We start from the raw sequence: 13709 nt of genomic DNA, 5'->3' as shown, positions 1-13709 counted from the left end.
GTAGTTGACACCACCCCCGCCAAAACCTTGATTAGATTAAATCAAAATCTTAACAAAATTAGAACAAATGACATCCCTTTCATTACTCTGCAATGCGAAGCTTATAGCTTTTTTTTTAAAACAAGGAAATTAGATAAATGCAAGAGTATCTGTACTCTGCCAAATCACGCTGATTATTTCTCAGCTAGGTTTCTGCTTATGGGTTTAAAAGTATCATTTACACAAAAGTATTTTTCTAGTTAAGGAAATTAAGGTAGGGACATAGATTTGCAGAAGCCAAGGTCATCCCTTTCTCCCACTCCCACCACCACTACTTTTTGGAAGCGTGTGTTTTCTGTACATTTTTCTAGTCTTCAGAAATAACTTTTGGTCATTTTCTTCAAGTTGCAAATCCACAGGATCTGTAAATTGGAACATATGTGGTGTATTTAAGTGATCTCATTCTTGCTTTATTATTTCTGATTTATTATTTCTTTTCGAGTCAGCTCTGGGCTCCTTACCAGAAGTGCCTACTGAGACATCTGAGCCCATTTACTCTTTCGGTCAGGACCCCTGCGTCCAGCGAACTAGTCAACCGTCTCCCAACATGACTTTGATCTAAGTTATCCATTCATTTTTCTCTTGATTCATTTCCTTCTCAAAAGATGTCTACTGTCTGCCATGGTCCTTTAGTGGTTGGCATCGACCCTCTCTCTTTCACACTCTCTGCTTGCTGTGGCCAAGTGTGTGTGTGTTTGAACGTGTGCACGTACATATGTGTGGCTCAGTGACGTTCTCCAGGGGTGCCTGGCTGGAGTGAGCCGGTTCTGCCCGACTGGGAGGAGGACAGTTTCCCCCCACAGGGCAGCGCTGCTCTCAGAGAATTGAACATCTTGTCAAATGTCCATGCTTTTACTTCCCTTCCTGTTTCAGTTAGAATGAATCACATTTGCAAACATTTCCATCCTTTTAGTGACTACATGAAATAACACATTTTTCATTAGTATTTACTGCAATTAACCTTAACCTCTCTTTTGCTTTTCTTTTTAGAATTAGCACAATTATTTCTATTATTATCTAGCTTCCCTCTGTGTCTATACTTAGCTTCATTAAAATGGATTCAAGCCTAGATAGGTTGACAGTCTTCTTTAATTTCCAGAGACTCAGCATTCAGTGTGGAATAATGAAAACTGTGGTGCAAGAGTAGAGCTAGTTGGCTAATAGTTCCAAACTATTTTTGATCAAGTTTCTCCTCGACTATCTTCCCCCAAACCAAGCTTACAGAGGGTCTCCAGTACTGAGCTCTTCATCAATATTTTATGCCATTTCTTTGAAATGGGACAAATGACCCAGGCTCTCTGAAACCTATTGAGTTCTGTGATTGCAAGAGACTATTTTCAACCGAAAATTCCACCCTCTCTGTCCTCACTGTCCTATCCTTCTAATGGATAAATGGAGAATCATGACAAAACAGCAGAATTTTAAGACTGTGGCATCACGCACCTGCTTTCTGAGTGATTGGCAGCTACCTGCCGCTGAGAAACTGTTTCAAAAGGGGAACTGGCCCTTACTTCCCTTTTAAGTGAGAGTCCCAGCATGAATGTAGCCTCAATCATCATTTCTAACAGTTGTCTCCTCTTACGAGTGCACTACCTCAGAGACCTCTGAGCATAGACTGGATGTGTTAGGCAGAGCCCTTTCAAAATCCAGACTTGTTTTCCAAACAAATGCCAGATTTCCTGGGATGGCTGGTTATAGCCCCTTAGTCCACCAACAGAGTGCATCTAGGATCGTCTGTGTGGATAATCTTCCCTTTTTAGTGTTTACTTACAGGGGAAGTGATGTTATCCAGACGCTGGGTCGGAATGAGCTCATGTCATGTTTTGTTCTGATGTTGTTTTCCCTCAGTAGTTTAGTGACCTCAGGATCTGAAGGCAGATGGATGGCTTTGATGACATTTCAAGGTGACTACCATTTCTAGTCTTCCAGGATCATTGGGAAATCACTAGAGAAATGAGGCCTCCATGTAAGGTGGCAGGTCAGTCTGCTAGTTATTCACAGCCATGGGAAGATACCACAGAACTATTATTAGTCTGTGCTGAAAAGACTTCTCTATTATTCCTTTTAAAAAGAAATGTAGTTTACCTATATGTAGATGACTTCTTCAAGGTTTTATCCTGATCAGATGGATGGTTGAATTCTATTTTCCAGCTAAGATTTTAGGCAGGAGAGTGGTTTTCATGAAAGTCTAATGCATTGTTAGTGGATATTCTCCCACAAAAGGGTTCCATGGTGGTATGGGTTTGGGAAATGGTGGCGAAGAATATGATGGAGTCACCAACAGGATACTTACATTGCTATTCATGATTTGGATATGTAAACATATGTCTGTCTAAGTTGACTTAATAATTATCTAATTTAAACTAAATTTCACTTCTGAGAAAATTGGTGAAAACAACCAACCACGAATATCCTAGCAGTCTGTCCTCATGTCTGTTTCCAGATTAGCATTCTCTGAAGGATTTTGTCCATTCATTTATTTGTTTATTTAGCAAATATCTATTTTGGGCCTTCTCTGTGCCAATACTTGGGGAGACACTGCATATTGATGACAAGGAGTGTGTGGCAGAGGCAGCCAGTCCCCCCACTCCCTCCTTCAGTTATGTGGAGCACATGGAACCCAGAACAAAGACTGTGTTTCCCAGCTCCCCTTGTGGCAAGAAGTGCCATGTGACTAAGTTCTGGCCAATGGGATGTGACCTTACGTGCTTTGTGCAGAGCTGCCATTGGGCCTCTAAGCACTGGCCAAGGTGTGCACCTGTCAGTAGCTGCCAAAATGAAGCTGTGTGTTTCAGATGGCAGAACAAGACAGAAAGAGCTGGGACTCTGACACTAGGGAGTGCTGTGACAGCCTTTGAATATTTGTGATTACACTGTATGTGAAAGAAATAAGCTTCTGTCAATTCAAGTCACTGTTACTTTGGCCTTTTTTATGGCAGCCGAAGCAGTAACGTAACTAATCCAGAAAGAATTTCTGATGATCAGGCATTGTCGTAAGACTGGGCAGACAGGACATTCAGGAGCTTTATAAAGTCAAACGGTATATAATGACCACCTCTGTTTGTATAAAAGGCTTGGATATAGAAAGGGAACATTTTGTGAGCTTCTTAACATTCTCACTCCCATGTGTTGGGGGGGAGGGAATCAAAGAACCAGGGAACTGAAGTGTCTTTCAGCGATGATGGGGAGAGGTGTGCATTCTTTTCACTATGATAGCCAGTGTACATAGAGAAATAAGGCCAGGTTTCCATAAGAAAGCTAATTCACCCAGTTAGTCCAGGGTATAAAGGCACTTGACATGGATTCAAAGGTTTTAAAATAATCAACATTTGTTTTTCTAATTCCTTCCATATATCTTTGTAAAACAAATCCTGGCATAGTAAATTTCCTTTTGCCAACAGGCTACTTCTATCCACAAAGTGGGCATATGTAAACATACAAATGTATATTTAGATATGGGTTAAGCATAAAATAGCTCTTTCTTCCTAAGAAAAAGAAAAACCTCAATTCATTACTCTATGTGACATTTTAGATCCAAGTAGACAAAAAGGACCATGTGAAAATGTGCTAAGCTTCCCCATAGTTAACAAGATGTCACTTTGTAGAAGAATTTTCATAATTAATGAACCAGTTCAATTTGCTCTGCCACTTGACTTTGATTAATATGTCGTGGAGTATTCCCACCGGGACTCTCTCCAGTTGGGTTGGGAAGCTCTCATGTCTATATCCTGTGCATGTGCATGGGTCAAAGTGCTGGCATCTAATACCTGCCATGCCGGGTCAGGGAACAGCCTTGCAAACTCAGGGCAATGCCTGAGATCCACGACCCAGAGGGACAAACCCCAAACCAACAAACATAAAATTGAAACCAAAGCCATTTGGAGCAGGGATTGGACCACTCACCTGGCTGTCTTATAAAGTCTTAGAAGGAGAATTTATATAATTGCGTTTTCATTCCTAATACTGCCATGGATTTGGAGATGAAATAAAATGACCTTAGGATCATCTTTAAACCATCTGATTAAAATTTGTTCCATTGCAAATACAGTTTATGGGGCATAAATTACTTGCATGGTGAGTATCAGTCTATGTCCAATCTACATTATGCTGTTTAGAAATCACTGTAGGTATTTAAGATAAGGAATTTAATACAGCACATTTACACTACATGACTTGAGAGGGATGGAAGAGGAAAATTGGGGGAGGCAAGCTCACTTAAAGTTAGGAATACAAGAAGCCACTGTCCTCCAGGCTTGAGGAAGCCAAAGGGAACATGATGCTCACCGAGCCACTAAAACTGAGCTGACAGAGCAGAAACCCAGAAGCCACCCTTGCCAGACTTTGCTGCTGCCACCACCATCTCCAGAGGCACCACTAGAAGGTGGAAAAAATAGCGTCTCCCTTACTCCCACCTGCCAATTTGTTACTAGTGCCTCATCTTGCTGGAAACTAACAAGAGCTGACTGGCACAAGGATCTGGGAAATGTGGTTTCTGGGCTTTTTACTCCTGGGTCAGAGAGGAGGAAAAAGAAAGGAGAGTGTGGAGCTGAGAACAAGAGACTCTCATCAGCACCCTGCGTTTCCAAGGACAGAGCCTGTATAAATTTAAAGTAGTTGTGCTTTGCTTGATTAAATTAGTTAATGAGAAAATCTTCTATTGCTGGCCAGGATATTATCTCTTTCAATCCATCTCTGTGAAATCCTATGAGATTATAATCTAACACATGCATACCATCCCAAAGTTGTGTGGATGCTACTATATTTAAAATGTTCATGTTAATATTTATTAGACTAATTATCCAATTGGCCTTGTATTCCACCTGAGTTACTGTGTTGCTAAAACAAGACCAAACCCCATATATCCTGTCCCTTCACCATGCCAATCCTGTCTTCCTATAGTAACCCAAAAGGATCAAATTTAAACAGAAAAGGTAGTGAAGAAATGAGATGAAACTCAGCTTAACCTCATGTATCTTCCATTTCAGATAAGAACCCAGATGGCTCTTTCTCTGGGTTTGAAACCAAATGGCTTTGGTTTCATTTTTATGTTTGTTGGTATAACCCCAAAGGCTACCCCAGCCCCCAAAATACCTTAGAGAGGTAGGAAATGCTACAAGGATGGACCTGTGCCTCCTGTTGGGCTTCTGATGGTCAAAGCAAGTCAAGGACATTGAGGGAGCAGCCATCTAAGCCCTTTGTTCCACTGTGTGGACCAGCGATGGAAGGCCGTTAATAAAAAGAAAGAAAGCCTGTTGGTCATAGTGGCATTGTATAAATAGGACTGGGTAATTTTCTTTTATGAATTCATTCCTACCTCTTCATGTGGGTCTGAGAAGTGTGTCTGGAGGGCATTTTCCTCCTTGGTTGGAGGTGACTTAACATACTGGCAATTACTGTCATTACAAGCCCAGTCACATAGCTGGAAGATCTAGGCAGCTGCTTATTCCTGAGCAGCATGGGACAAGTGGGAGCAGCTGAGACCTCAGTGCCAGGCCAGGGAACTGTAGACAAGTAATCTGCTGGGGGAAAAGGCCCTTTGATCTTTGCACCAGACAGTAATTTCAGCAGAAGTAGAGTCGACATGGTATTTTTTTATTGCCGTGGGATGGGCATTACCGACCTGCATGTGTAGGCATTGCCAAGAGGAAGCAAAGACGATTGTTAGCTTACCTGCATCTTAAGCTGTGCGGTGAAAAAGGCTCATGTTTTTCTTAAATAGAAATGATCTGAATATCTAATAAAGGTAAATCATTTATTATTTAACATTTTAACCATGTGGCCAATTTCAGCTCGTGTGGAATCTGATGCTTGCCGGCCAACTACAGTCTGGTGACGGCTATTTTATTTTTGATACTGGGGATGGACTGCAAAAATTCAGTCATTTGCATTAAATTCAGTACAGTGCTTGCCTTCAGATTTCCCTGGATGTATCTGCTGTAGTCTCGAGGGAGACACTAGACCTGTACCCTTGGGATGGATCAGTCTGCCCTTGGAAATGCTCCGGCTGACTGTTCCGCCAAACTGGAAAGAACAGAAAGACTGTCCGAGGAAGAAAGTGGGTCTGGGTGAAAGGCGTCTGCTCATGTCCTTTGTCCTGGTTACAAGACAAGCATCTCATCACAGCCATTCGGACTGTGGTCAGGGCGTGTGGATGTCCCAGCACTTTTAGCAAATGCTCCTAGACACTTCGAGAGGACTTATCCGTGAGTCTTCTTGGTTAAGCGTCTAATTGAGCTCATTAGAATTTTCTGGTTTCAGAATCATGATCTTTTCTTGAACTAAATAGTTATGGTCCCTCTAACTGGACAGGATGCTGGGTGTGGGGACAGCCTCTGGTATTGTGGTCTTCAGCATACACCGATAGGCTACCGATAAATAAATACTGAGTGAACGAACACAATGAATTCTCTGCTTATGGCCATTGATTGACTGGTGGAATTCTCTTTTTTTTTTGGTGTCTACAGGAAATGTCTTTCTCGCTTGTGTGTATGTCTGCCAGGCTTGCCAGTGCTAAGTCGGCCACGGGAGGGGTTGCTTTCAGACACACCATGTGACCTGTCAGGCAGATCAAAGCAGGGATTTCAGGGCTGACTACAAGAGGAAATGGTTAGTAATTAATAAAAGGATGTGGAATTGGTCATGTTGACTGAAAGAGCCCAGAACCTTGGCGAAAGGCTCCCAGAGGCTGCCAAGATAATAAGAGTGGCTGAGCCGGGTGAAGCTCGCAGGTGTTAACGCCAAGGGGTGAGGATGGCGAGGGGTAGGGTAAGAAGTTTACAAGCTTGGAGCATCTCACCCAGGCCCAGGGCTCCCTGATTATAAGAGCCTCTTCAGCTCCTGCCATAGTTTTGGTTTGTTTTTAAATGGAGCTTTTAGGAGCCGTTAGGGACATACAAAAACTTGATAATGATGTTTAATTCTGAGAGTCAAGCTGTGGTTTCTCATTTGCCATTTCTGGCTTCTCGTTGCTTTATGTCAATATATTTTGTTTCCAGATTTAGGATCAAAGAAACTTTTCTCTTACACTTATTCATTTTTTCCCCCCTGTGTGCAGTCTAATGCATTGATGAAACCAAATAAATCCCCAGGGAATGTGCCAGTCTGCTGTGGCCACTGTGTACCTTTTGGGAGGTTGGGGGTGGGGAATGTGGGAAGGGGAGGTGGCCTGGAGGACAGATGTTGGGAAAGAGGATGTTAGAAGTGAGTCACAGCTCAGCAAAGGACTGGTGAGTGTGCCTTGGTTGGTCTCAGCTAACAAAGCTGAGAGCCATGAGATGCAGAAGGTCTGGATGCAGCTGTGTGTGTGCCTGTGTGTGTATGTGTACTCTTGGGAGTTGGCAAACAAACTATGGAACCTCCAAAGAAATTTTCCACCCATTGGTTAGGATATTTCGGAACTTATAAACTGCCTCATTGAGTTTTTAAGCTGTTTTCCCAAGAGGGTGATGATGTTTGGTCCCTTTTGCAATCTTCATAAATATCTCAGGACATGATGTCCCTGTAGGGGTCGATTCTATTGGTCCTAGCCAAGTGACAGTGGAATTTCTTAACTTCTAAAGGATTACTCCCCTTTCTTTGTCCTCCTTCCCTCCCCTTTGAACCCTGACCAACTTCCTCCAAGGAGACCAGTGTCACGGACAACATGGCAGCAGGCGGGAAAGTGTGGATGGCCATGTGGGCAGCCACCATGGACTTCACTGGCTCATCCTCGGTGGGTTACAGTGGAATTTCTGACCTCAGAGCATATTTCAACCTTATGGGTCATCTTATATTTTTTGTATATTGAGAATGATTTGATGTAAATATGAAAGATGTTAAAATAATAAGCACTTACAAATACTCGTTAAGTATTCCCTGGACTCATCTGTAATTTCAAAACACAAAAATATCATTTAAGGGGTTGCAAGACCGATGTGGAGAGTGGTAAGAAATGACAAATGGATAAATGCATGCTGGCTGCCTTCAGTTTGCTATGAAGAGAAATCCTATCCCTCACGTGTCAGTTATCATTTGTCACATAATGCTGCATAGGAGCACCCCTAAATGCACTGGCTGAAAACTGGAATGAATTGTGGTGGCTCATGCATCCTGGGGTGTGTCTGGGTGGTGCTCCCGGTGTCCCTCCTCCTTCTACCTGGGGCTAACCGTGGTGTGCTCTTCAGGTGACGGCAGGGGTATAGGAGGCAGATGGAAACACCAAAGGCCGCTTAAGGCCTAGGCTGTGAACTAGCAGACTTTCCTTCCACACACATGCCATCAGCAAAGCAAGTCACACGGCCAAGCCGAAAGTCAAGGGACAGAAAGTACATCCAGAAAGGACAAGGCTGGGTGAGGGTGTGGACAGAGAGAGGCTACAATGGGGCCAATCATTCAGACTACATTCTCTCTCTCCAATGGCTAATTTAGGCAAACCAGGGACGACTTCTCTGGGGATATGACATTTAAATTGAGTTCTTCATGGCAAGGAGGAATAAGCCATGCAGAAATCTAGGGGAAGAGATTTCCAGGTAAGGAGAACAGCAGGTGTGAACATCTCAAAGGAGTAACAACCTCTCCTAAAAACTGCAACTTCCAAAAGCTGCCTTGTACAATGAACCCACGCTTTCTTGTGTATTTTTTTTATTTCAGCATATTATGGGGGTACAAAAGTTTAGGTTATGTGTATTGCCCATGCCCCCCGCCCCGAGTCAGAGCTTCAAGCATGTCCATTCCCCAGACAGTGCGCATCGCACTCATTACGTAGGTATACACCCATCCTCTGTGCGCCCCCCCCATCTGCCCAGCACCCAGTTGGTGTTATTCCCAAATGTGCACTTAGGTGATGATCAGGGAAGAAATTTTCTGGTGAGTACATGTGGTGCTTATTTTTCCATTCTTGGGATACTTCACTTAGTAGAATGGGTTCCAACTCTATCCAGGAGAACATAAGAGATTCTATATCACCGTTATTTCTTGTATTTTGAAGGAAAACATTCTCTCCAAATTGTTTAAGAGCCCGTGAGAGCACTAGCAAGGCCAACTTCAAACAGGATTGGTTATTTATCTATTTTTAAATAGACTTTATTTTTTTAGAGCAGTTTTAGTTCACAGCAAAATTGAGAGGAAGGTGTAGAGATTTCCTGTGTACACATATGCTGCCCCCACCCATGCGCAGTCTCCCCTGTCATCAACATCCCCTGCCAGAGTGGTCCATTTGTCACAGTGTATGAACCTACAATGACACGTCACAATCACCCAGAGTCCATAGTTTATATTAGAGTTCACCCTCACCCACATTCCGTGGGTTTGGACAAACGTAGAATGACACGTACCCAGCATTATAGGGTCATACACAGTAGTTTCACCACCCTAAAAAGCCACTGGTTGATTACAAGTGCCATGAAACCTCACACATGCCATCTGCGTAGCAAAAGGAGAACAAAGGAAAGCAGCCAGTGCAGCTTTTTCCTCCCTTTTTCTTTCTTTCTTCAAGATCGTAAAGGTCTTTGACGCGTGGAAGGCAGGCTTTTATTAACTCGGCATTTGTACCATAAACATGATTCCCAGACTAGCAGGAAAGTCCCAGAATTCTGACTCATTGATGTTTGAATAGATGTTTTGTAAGGGCAAGCGTTTGCTTTCACAAATAAAGCATTGATGAACTAAGCAGTTGCTCGAAATGAACCGGGAAAATTTTACGATGTGCACTTGGGCTTTGGAAGACAGTGCCATGATTTATAACAATTCCCCCCTCCCCTTTAATCTGTATTCATATTCAAGAGAATCTTCTGTCTTTCTGGCCACCCATCTTGGTCAATGCCCAGTGTGAAGGAGACTTGTATCTGCAAATAGAAAAACAATGAAACACAATTTCACATGGGAAAGGGAGATACACACTTGGTAGGTGCTGGATATCTGCCCTTGGCTCCCGGGATGTGGGGCTGCAGTGGTGTCTTCTCTCCTGATGAGAGTTACTGTGTATGAAAACGAGGAAGAACTCTGTGAAATACGCTGTTTTCAGGAGTGAGATCAGTGTGATTTATTTTTTGTTCTGGGCTGCTGGTAACACAGCTGGGATGTTTTAATACATTTGTGGCGCTTTGGTAATGGAAAGGTGTGGAAATAGAACTGGAGAGAGATCAGAGAGGGGCAGAGAGTCAGGTATTTGATGCTCTAGGCTCCTGTTTATATTTATGAGAACTGAATACCTCGTGTGGACTTTGACATGGCAACAGCAAGTGGTGGGAAACATTAGCTATCTGCACACACTTGAACAGAGTGTAATTCAAAAAAAGGAGAATCATTTAGCTGGTAGAGCTACAGTTGGGAGACAGGAGAGTCTGCTTGTGGGAATGAGGTCATAGAAGGTCAAATTAAAATACCCACATCATGGGCATTGAGTACCCCCTTCCCTCTCTCACCACCCTAAACTTTCCATTTCTTTAACCATTCTAAACACAGTTCTCTGACTCAAACTGTCCATCTGGGCAAGGAAGAACGACTCTGAGGACTGGACCCAGCTTCCTGTCCTAGGAGGTTGGGGAGGAAAAGAACTGTGGTTGGAACATGTGGGCACAGCTCCCTTGGAGTGGCATGTGGGAATCTCTGAGAGCTTTCTGTGGTTCAGTGGAATTTAATCACTTTCTACCCTTAACTCTGAATGTCCTGGAGTTGGGTCTCATCTACTGTCTCACTTGATGCGGGACCTTGTTGTAATAATGCTATGACAGTCACTCAGACTCCTGTCTAAACACTTTTGGTGATGGGTAAGTCAGTTCTTTGTGGGTCAGCTCATTCTTTGGTGTTTGTTTGGGTCAGTTCAACATACCCAGTCATGGCAGTACAACGTGATCACCTGCTGAAATTTACACAATCTTTGCTGCTTGTGGCCCACTCTCAGGGACTCTGATAGAATTGTTCTAGGGAGAGCGCTGGCATCAGTGTTATTTAAAATTCCTCAGGTGTTGCTGACGAGCAACTGAGGTGAGCACAATGGCTCTGGGCACTAGGAAATGTTTTTTTATTGGATGGAAGTCAGCTTTTCTGGAACTACCACCCATCCGTGCTCGTTCTGTCCTCTGGAGCTAAGTTCATTTCCTCTTTTACATGACAGACTTTCACACATGTGGAGTCGATAACCTGTCCCATCACTCCCCTAAGGTTTTTTCTTCTCCAGACGAAGTCACTTGTCTCGTCACAAGTTACTGCTGTGATGTGGTTTGATCTCTGCACCATCCTGTTCGCAAGCTACACTGCCAGGATGCCACTTAATAGAGTGTGTCTCTTCATGCTTTTGTTTCATTGTGGGATTGCTGTCAGCTAAATCCCCCCAATTTTCTCCCACTAAAAGCTTATAGCTTAGTCGGGGAGATAAGCATGCCAGTAAACCAAAGCTTCCCCATCCTGTAATTATGAAATTGATTTTAAAAGTCTAAATGCAGGACTTTTATTTACCCTTACTAAATTTCATCTTGTTGGGTTTAACCTATTTAATTCTGTGCTCCAAAAGTGTTGGTAAATAGAGCCAATTTGGTAAGGAATCCTTAGATTCCTTATAACATGATAAGGAATCCTTATAACATGATAACTTATCATGTTATAAGTAACAATAATAATAGCCTCTGTTTGTGGACCGTGAGCACTTTACTGGCTGGAAGCACCAGCAGCTTGGATTGAAAGAGACAGAGATGGACCCCCAACCCCCGTGGGCAGGAAGTAGGCTGAGAACTACAAAATCTCCAACTCTGTTCTTATAGAAAGGAAGGGTACTCAGGGACAGAAACAAGAGACCAGAGGGTGCAACCAAGAGCACTGCAGAGTAGTGGGAATTTGCAACACCTGTGCAGCTGGGATGCAGCAGTGCTTTGGACCACCGCTGGCTGTGTGCCTAGTTTCCCCCCTTTTAACCAGAGTGTCTATTGTGGATCTCTTGTGCTTGCTGCACTGTTGTATGTGGAGTATGTGGGGGAGTAAAGATAGCCTGTCTCTCTAGTTCATAGAATTCAGATGGTGATGAACAGTACTTGATGTGTTGTACCCAAAGTGCCAACTCAGGGACCTTCTTTTCTTCTTGGACATGATTTAGAGGGTTGAGGCTTTTGGGGGGTCTTGGGAGGGATGAGTGTTTTGCATGCGTGAGGGATGTCAATAATTTGTGTCCAGAGGCAGACTGGATCTGGGCTCTATAACTGCTTGACTAACAGAATATGGTGAAGTGACATTGTGCCAGTTTCCAGGCCTCAGCCATAAGGAACTGGTATCTTCTACTTTCTATCTCCTGAGAGACTTAGTCTTGGAATCCGGCCACCATGTTGAGAGGAAGCCCAAGCTGCTGTGTGAAGTTCTTATGGGGAGGATCCAACACCCAGAACAACCTGCCAGCCACACGAGGGAGCTACCTTGGGAGTGATCCTTCAGCCCCAGTCGTGCTGCCCCAGCTTATAGCAGTGGAGCAGATATGAGCTGCCCCTGGGGGCCCTGCTCAAAGTCAGATTCATATGCACAGTAATGTTGTTTTAAGCTACTAAGTTTGGAGGTGTTTATTTGGAAGCCATAGCAGCTCCGGGCATTGTGCTAGCACCTTTTCATATGTTTTATTATTTAATCCTCCAAATGAGGTTGTGACATAGGTATTATTTTCTCTTCCAAATAGATGAGAAAACTACGGCTTAATGAGTTTAAGTGACATGCACAAAGTCATACAAGTAATGAATGGCGATAATGGGATCCAAACTGGGCAATGTATCATTCTTTTAACCTCTAAAATGTTGAGTTAAACAGGGTTAAAGGCAAGGGAGCCATTCAGCCATTTATCAGACATCTATAGAGTTACTTCTTGTGGAGGAAAAAAGTGATAACTTAGAGGAAGAGACAGACATGAAAGCAAATAAATACAGTTCAGTATAACGTGTACCAGAAGAGTTGTATATTACGTTCTCTGAGAGCCGAAGTGAAGGGATACAACTACATTTTCAGTTCTTTCTCAGTAGATTTTGTACCTGCAGAGAGATATAGACAGTACTAGTATACATGATTCAATAAAAAAGTGATAATGTACTATAAATAGTGTATGATTTACCTTTTCCTATTATAGGTATATGAGACCAATATTCTAAATTGATGACCATAATTTATTAAACTTCTCTCCTATTAGATGTTTCGATATTCTTTTTGCTATTGCAACACAGCAGTGCATCAGATATCTTTATATATACAGCACACATACATATTTCTTTAGGAATTGTTGACTCAAAGATTATGATTGCAATTTTTGAAAATTATTGCCAGAAAAACTTTACCAATTTGTACTTCTACCAAGAATGAACGAAAGGGCCAATTCTCCTCTCCCCTATCCTATGAACAGTGCTTTATCAATCTGTTAAGTTTTTGCCATACTGATGAGAAAATAGAGTGCTATTGTTTTAATTTACATTTTCCTGTTTACTAGATCATTTCATTTGCTTTTAGCCATAGATATACATACATATTTTTTTTTCAAGGACTTCATGTTAAATGTCTTTTCCTGCTTTCTTTTTTTTTTTTTTAAATCTTTTTTCCTTCTGAATTTGCATGAGTTCTTTAAATATTGTAGATATTATTTCCGTTAACTGTTGCAAAGACTTTCTTCAAGTCTTTTGCTTGTATTTTAATTTTGCTTAAGGAATCTTTTCTTATTGAGGCTTTAAGTTTTC

This window comes from Lemur catta, chromosome 1 (assembly GCF_020740605.2).
Source record: "Lemur catta isolate mLemCat1 chromosome 1, mLemCat1.pri, whole genome shotgun sequence".
In the NCBI taxonomy this organism is placed as follows: domain Eukaryota; kingdom Metazoa; phylum Chordata; class Mammalia; order Primates; family Lemuridae; genus Lemur; species Lemur catta.
This window is presented reverse-complemented; position numbering follows the sequence as displayed.